We start from the raw sequence: 8,502 nt of genomic DNA, 5'->3' as shown, positions 1-8,502 counted from the left end.
GATTCATGTGAGTGTATGCAAATATATTTTTTACTTTATTAAGTTATTAATGGGAACAGCTGGGTCAGTTTCTATGCACATTGGAAAATAAGTCCCATAGTGCTAGACAGACTTTAAAACTGTGATTATAATAGATAATAAATTATTATCCTGGGCAATGAGTACATTTTATTTTTCAATGGGAAATTTGAGTGTTCCTATACATACAGGAAAGGGCCAAGTTATTGAAAAGTCCTCAACATTCAATTTCAAAGACTTTGTTAGTTACAGTGAATATCTTCTGGGTAGAGGCAGGTGACAGAGGAGCTAGAATGGGACAGTTAAGGACCAGATGAAGGGAGCTGAAGGCTGCCCCAGTTCCCCAGATGATTCAAGCCTGGGAGAATGAGCCCCAACCATGAAAGTCACAGCCTAGAGGACATGCCAAGAGGGTGCACTCACTGGACAGCAACATGGAAGCATGCATGGCTGGGGAAATGGAAGAGGCCTGTGTCTTCTCTTCCCCTTGGTCAGAGGCTTGAGTCAGGTGGGGTGAAGGGAAAAAATGTGAGGGTCAAGGACACTTGGCTCAGGCATCTCTCTCCCAGGGACACCTGCTCTGTTTCCCAAGTCTGCTGGCTGGACTGCCATACTTCCCAGCACCAGAGTTGCTATACCTTGTTGCCAATCATCCAGTATTGAAATTATTGACTTAGATAGCTTGACAGCCTGCAAGCATCTTAAATATTATACCAAGGGCTGGCACTAATTATGCAGTAGGTGCTCTATCAATCTTTATCAAATAAATGAGGAGTGTTCGATTGCTGATTTTACCTTCAGAGTCTTTTGTGACAACAAATCATATTTCATCATAGCTGTGGTCAACATCTTGGGGACAGTGAGCACATAAAAACTGCTCTCACCAAGGCTGATGAGCATCTGCTGCAAGGACTGGTAGGATGATGACTGCAGGTCAAAGAGTGAGAGTTTGCAGTCCGAGATCAGCTGTGCTTCATATCAGTTTGTTTCAAACAAGGTTGATACCCTATAAATCTGTAAGGGGAAGAAGAATGTCATCCATGTCTCAGAAGCCAGTGTCAGCTATTTACAAACTACAGACTTTTGCTTATAGTGTGGTACACAACCTACATTTTTAAAAAAGATTTGAAAGGAATCTTTATTTCTAGGTAGGTCTTTGTGGACCTGAAGAAGTATCACACCATCCTCAGTAAATTATAGCTTATTAACCAAACAAATGCTAATTTTGATTAAAACAAAGAGTTCTCTTCTTGTCCCCAGGAGTAAGGTGCAGGGAATGGGAATGGGCCCATGTGGTGGAGGCACTCTGGAGAAGGATGAGACCAGGGCAAAGGCAGAGGTGACCATACTCTCAGGAGGGTGACAGCCTTTGCAGGTGGTCTGGTGCCATAGAGCCCAATCACCCACCACCCTCCCCGGGTCAGGACTTTGATGGACAAGCTTCGCAAGGAGCCATACCCACTGGCATGAACCCCTTGAAGACAGGCCTCACCCACTTGCATGGACCACTTGAGGATCAGCCTTGTCCACTTGCAAGAGCATCTTGAGGACCAGACAACTGGCATTCCTAAAGGAGATCCTGTCCCACTGTTTTTCAAAACTGAAAGAAGAGAATTCTAACACTAAGAGCCTTACACCAAGAGAATGCTGAGTGAGGAAGTGCTGTGTGACTTGGCAACACACAGAGATACAGTACTCCCTATCTGTGAAAGGAATAGTCATCCTTTGACTTCACAGGATATTTTCAAGAAAAAAATTCACTGTGTAAAAGTACTTTGAAAATAGTAAATAACTACATCAATATAATTTTTAGTTTTGCAGCCAGTAAATTAGAGAGTTAATTCTTTAAATTTTCTTTAATAGTTTAAAAGTATAGTAAAATTCCCTAACATTCCAGGAGATTATGGCATGTCCTCAATACTTTGAGCACCAGGGAGGAGCCTTGATTGACTTGTCCTCCATTCCCCCTAGCTAAGGGGGTGAGTGTGTGACCTTAGAAGCAGCCATCCCTCTCCTGCTCCAACCTAACAGAGGAAGCCATAACTCTAGAGCTCTTTCTACTCTCCAGAGATGCATGACAAGGAACTGCTTTTCAACTGTCCTCACATACACAGAGGCATGGACGTATTATGGGAGAGTTCATTTTAAGTGTTGCTATAACTAGAAACTTAGAAAGACATTAAATCCAATAATTGTGAATTTTTGTTTGGCTTGTGTCATAAAGAATATAACTTCATATTAAAGTTTCATGTGGATAGCAGCAATTTATACAAGAATTCCAAAAAAAATGAAAGTCAGTTTGTTGAAATTACATTTTCAACAGTTGCATTTTTCTAAGTCCATACACTTTTCTCTACCCTGAGGGATTTTTTTTTGTCTCCCATTATTTTATTACCCATTCCAATTCAGTGAATGGTTTGCAAATGAAGAAATAAAAAAATACCCCCTGCTTAAATGTGCCTTTACTTGTACCTTTAATTACAGAGCACTCAGAGAGACCAAGGCTGGTCTTAGGGGAAAGGGACATATTTCTCAAGTTTTACATAGAGTTTCTATTAAAAGACATTAAAAAGACATTAAATATTTTACTCATAATTCTCTATGTCATATGTTCATATGTAAAAATGAAAGGTTAGAAATTGTGTTAAAAATAACATTTGTAAATTTTATTGAAGCAAAAATATTAAGAACTGTACCTTAAAAACAGAACCCCTAAGAGTTCAGATCACAATAATAAAGAGAAAGCTCCAACAGGATCCAATATCAGACCAAGGTGGTTCCTACAGCCTGCAGAGAAGCTAGTAGCACAATCTGTCAAAAACTTTACGTCAGAATAAAGGGAAGAGAGGGTGAATGGGAACAGAAAAGAGAGTACAATGAATCAGACATAACTTTCCTGTGTTCATAATCACCAGTGAAATTCCCCATCATATACATCTAAAAGAATGGGATCCTAATTAGAATAAGTTGTACTCCATGTATATATAACATGTCAAAATACACTCTAGTGTTGTGTAACTCTAAAAATAATCATTTGAAAAATCTGCCTAGAAGACATATCCAGTGCAATATCTGTTTTAACTGGAGAAGTATAAGACTTATTCTCCTGTTTCTCTAACTATTCCTGAACTCACCCAGTCCTGCATCTCTCATCTGTCTCCTAAACCCTCCTCTAGTACTGAAATTTAACCAGTAAAGATACTATATCTTCCATCTTTGCTCTTAATGCTCCTGCAACTCCATACTGACTTCAAACTTAGCTGTCCCCTGATGTCACCACTTTTCCTTGAGTGCTCTCAGGGACCAGGAGAAGACTGTCTCCTCCTTACTTTCATAACATGGCTTTAAAATTATTTTTAGCTCCATTCACTTTCATAAAACTCCAGGTCCTTTGAAGTTCATATCATTTCCTTGGTACATTTCTTTACTGTTGCCTCTTCAAACTTTCTAGCCACAGCTCCAATTCACTAGTGTGCTGACTGGTAGCTCACTGCCTACCCCTCTATCCCCACTCATATAAATTTTTTGGGCCTTCAGTTACACATCAATGACTGAGCAACCCAAGTCCAACATCCCAGGTACCTTATCCACCCACCCCAGCCATTCCCCCATGTATACCACTTGTATTCTGTCATCATCACTAATAACCCTACTTCCAAATACAAGCCAAACATCACTCTTTCTGATTACAAACTTCTGTCCTTCCAACTCACTGTAGAAACTCCACTTCAACAATCCTTCAGTTTCACTAAAACCTCCAAGCAATAGTCTGGCCAAATTTTTATTATTTGCTATCTTCCCATGATGGTTAATTCCTTTTTCACTGACTAGGTGACATTACCTGCCATAATTTCTTATCCTCACAAACCCTGAGCTTTGAGTACACTCTTCCTATTACAATTAACAAGTAAGGCCCTCCCTCAACTGACTCCAGCTTGTCCTTCTCATCCCTGCCTGCCTGAGGAACCAAATGGTACTATAGAAAAATACCACATAACTGGGTCCATTTGTCTAACTTGGCAATCACAAACATGTTTTATCTGACTTATGGGAAGTTTGAGAACATGTTGAAGAATTTCATACATAAAAATATGTATTCCAGATTATCTTAAAAAACTATTAAAATCTACAAGCAGCTGTGCACAGCTATCTCCACATGCCAGCAACCACCTGAGCTGAATAACAGATGTTTCTGTGACAATAATAAAAGCAATCTCAAGTACTACTTCCATAGGTGTCCTCCAAGCCACATACTGATTTGACAGTTTTATCATTATGAACTAATTTAACCCTCACAACTAAGAAGTAGAGACTATTATGTTCTTTTTTTTGCATGGAGGGAACTAAAGCACTGAGAGGGTTAGTAATCTGCCACTGTCACACTACATTCAAGCCCAAGTGGGCTGGCTAGAGTCCCAGCACTCAACCAGTGCATGGCCTATGTGCTTGCTATAGTCAACACCAGGGCCTCTTCACTCATTTATCCATCTGCCCTTCTTGCCTCCCCACAGGTGAGCACCATGTTCTAATCCTCCATCTTCCCTGTCTTGGTTAATGACTACATCATCCAGTGAGCCAGCCTGGCTTCCTCCCTTTACCTCACTTTCCACATTTAATCTGTCAGAATGTCATGTCAGCAATCACTTCATATCCACCAATTTACCTCCCTCTTCATGCCACTGCCCTTGTTTAAGTCTGAATGTTCTTGCCTAGTTTACTTTAATGGCTTCCTAAGTGGTTTCCCAGCTTCTACACTAGTCTATTTGTCTCCCAATAGACAGGGAGATGTTTTTAAGACATGAAACAGATCATGTTATTCCTCCTTAATACCCTTCAATGACTTCCCATTGTTTTTTGAATAAAATTAAACTCCTAGAGACCCTCCATGACTTGGATGCTAACTCTTCCACTATTCCCATGTAGTAATTCCCTCTGTTCAGTTCTGTTCCAACAGCCTTCCTTCTTGTTCCTCAAAACATCAACCCTATTTCCACTTGCTGGTATCTGCCTATATTCCTCTCCAAAAGCTTAAAATGGCTGACTCCTTCTCACCCTTTGGATCTCAGAGAACCTTCTCACAGAAGCCTTCCCTCACCACTCTAGAAAAAGTGGCTCCCTCCAATTATTCTCTCATCTTTCTTATGTCTCTATTAAGAATTAACACAATCTGTAATTTTTTTTTCATTACTATTGATTTTCTGCCTACTACCCCTATCCTGCACATTGCTATATGTGTGTTTACTAAGTTGTCAGGAAACATTTCTTGAGCTAATCAATTACTATCTGTAGAGATAACCTACTATTGCTCCTTCTATTAATGCTATAAGTGCCATCTCTCTCCCTTCTGAATGACTGGGCATTGTACTGTAATGTCACCTTTATTCTTCTCATCCTTTATGTTCACCCACGTATTTTCCAGCTGAGTTCATGCTTAATAAAGGGTCCTAGAAACTACTCCATCCTGACCTGTGTCTTCCTAGATTTGGATTTCTCATAATAATAATTATTATTATAAATAATAATTCATACCAATATTCTACTGCAGGAGGAACTCTGACATGGTGCTTCTGGGATCTCAAATAGCCAATTCTATAATCTTCCTCCTGATTTCTCCTTGGTCACTGCCCCAAACTGAAGCCCCTTCTGAACATGGCTAACATGTTCTAATCTCTCCCAACATCTTCTATAACAACTTCCCAATACTGCACCTGTGAAGAAATAAATGTCATGTGTTGCCGCGACCCCTCGCCAGCAAAGGAAACATGACACAGGATTCTTCCTTCAGCAGTTTATTCAGGCCTCTGTTTAGACATGTCTTTTAGCTTGTTTCTCTCTCGAACACTCCTCCCGTGTGCCCCAGCCTTAATAAAGCAGATAAAGCCCCAATGCACAACTGCCACGTGGACTTTTCTCATAGGGTGCCAAGTCACAGCGTGCCAACTCATTCTGATAAGGAGTTGTCTGTCACAGACTACAGGGGAAACCAGCGCCATCTTGTAATGGCGGCCACAGTTCACAGAAACGGCTCACCACAATGTGTCCTTTGATGTGAGAACTATTTATTAAAAACCAAACAACAACAACTTCAAAACTGCATGTACATAATCATGTGATGTTGCCGGTTATTCCTGTTTCTGAAAACCACAAAATCTCTTAGTGAAACTTTATTTTCTCTGGACTGGGAGAAGAAAAAGAAGAACATGATAAACAATAGTGAACAAATGTTTCAAATTATATCTAATATACTTAATTTTCTCCAACAAAATTAAAATATCCTTTCTTAACTAGTTATTTTTTACCTCACCCAACCAGAACTACAAAATAAAGTTTATATCTAAAAGCAGATTAACTCTGTTTCTCTATGAACATCTTTTTTTTTTTTTTTGGTACTGGGGAGTGAACTCAGGTGCACCCAACCACATATCACATATCCGGCCACATATCCAGCCTTATTTCCCTATTTTGCGTTTTATTTAGAGACAAGGTTTCACTGTGTTACTTAGCACCTCGCAGGTGCTAAAGCTAGCTTTGAACTCACAAACTTCATGCCTCAGCCTCTCAAACCACTGTTATTACAGGTATGCACCACCATGCCTGAAAATCTTATTTATAGTGGTCTATATTTAACAGGGTGAGCTCATATCTGGAACAAATTCCTCTCCCCATCTATAAAGTACAACTGTCCCCACATGCTGGGGAGGCTCTGGCTGCAGAGTCTTATGATGTCATAGACCAGAAAAAATCACTTATTAATTCCTGGGAATGACAGCTGTTATACTGATCAGATTTTTGTTTTGTTTTAATGTCAGCAAAAAGTCACTTCAAAAGCAAATGTTAAAAGAAAGCAAAAAGAACTACCATGGCAGAATACTGTTCTTACCCTATCTCTATATAACTATAATTCTGTAACAAAAATTCTAAGCTCTTTTTATCTCAATTATGTAATCATATCAAAGCAGAAAACACAGACAAAAAAAACCAGTTAACTGAATAATGAATTGCTTTTGTTCCACATATTCAGGAAATAGAAACCAGTATTTTTACTCACCTGGATAAGTAATGCTCTCTTTAAGCCTTCTGAAACTTGGACATGTAGTTTTCAAATACACTACTTTTCTTCTCTCACATGAACTTGTTCTTTGACTTTTCATCACCTGGAAAAGGACCAAAAACCATGTGGGCCAACCACAGAGGACACCCCTAGAAACATGAAGTAGCAATTAGCTTGCTGCTCAAACAACTCTGTATTTTTAAAACTAGAGATATTATGTTTATTATTACTATCATCATCATCATTATTATTTACAAAGATCAATGAGAAAGAAATTTTTGACTATGAATTCAGTCACAAAGAGTAAAGAATGGGTAAGGCAACATGAAAAAAAACATACAAATGGGAATTGAGCTTTAAATAAGAACCACACCATGCAAGGAACAAAATCTGAGTAATTGGTTTCATATGCCTTGCTGTTTAAAGATACAAACTTTTAAAAATAGAAATTATTAAAAGATGTTCAATTTTCTGGAGGAAATTAATCAGCTGTGCACAATATATTTATGAATTAAGAAGAAACCACACCTATTTCTAGATTAAATAACATAGGAGAACAGTTAACAGTTCACCAGAAGAATTAGTACCCTCACACTAAGTGCTTCTCTCCAACTCCATAGCCACTCCACTGGTATTTCAATTCTTCCATTGCTACGACAGATTCTGTTTCCTTGTCCTACTGCTGTGGATCCTCAGGGGCGAGAGGTTCAGTCTGTAGTCAGGATAGCTGATTACTCATTCCAGGGGAGCCTCAGAGTTTTTCCTATCTGAAGCAGCTCAGTCATCACCAACTGATATGAAAGAAATCATTGAGTGGAAAACAAAAATCTACAGCATCCTCTGCCCTCCCAGAAATTTAGTACTTTGGTGTACTTGGATGGTAAAGGTAGTATGGTGTCCTACAGGGTCCTGATGTCACATTCTTCAGAACTTTTAGTTCATCAAGCTCACCATCTGTGCTGAGTTTCTTCTCAAACCTTTACAAGTACACAAGTCTGCTCCTTTGGAACAGTTCAAATGAAAATCTCCATGAATATGACAAACGAGGTAGAGAATAAGGAACTATACAATACCAGTCATGTAATATTGTGAAGTACACAAAAATAGGAGAAAATGTAGTTTGAGAAATGATAAAAATAACAAAATAGGTACTAAAAAGGCTCAATATATAGCACTTACTAAGTTCAACCTGGCTCTAATCTATCCCTTCCAATAAAGTATATCTGAGCAATGCTAACCAAACATAAGGGATCTCTACACTCAAATCTCAGAGCATCTTATCTATCACTGTCTTATGGTGCTTATAATCTATTAATGCACTTATTCCAGTGAATTCCTTAGAATTCATCCATAAAAGCTAATTCATCGCCACAATTTGATGCTTCAAACAATGAAGCTTGGAACCCAGATGGTTCACAAGTTTTCCAAAATGG

This window comes from Urocitellus parryii, chromosome 7 (genome assembly GCF_045843805.1).
Source record: "Urocitellus parryii isolate mUroPar1 chromosome 7, mUroPar1.hap1, whole genome shotgun sequence".
NCBI lineage: Eukaryota > Metazoa > Chordata > Mammalia > Rodentia > Sciuridae > Urocitellus > Urocitellus parryii.
Note: the sequence above shows the minus strand (reverse complement) of the source record.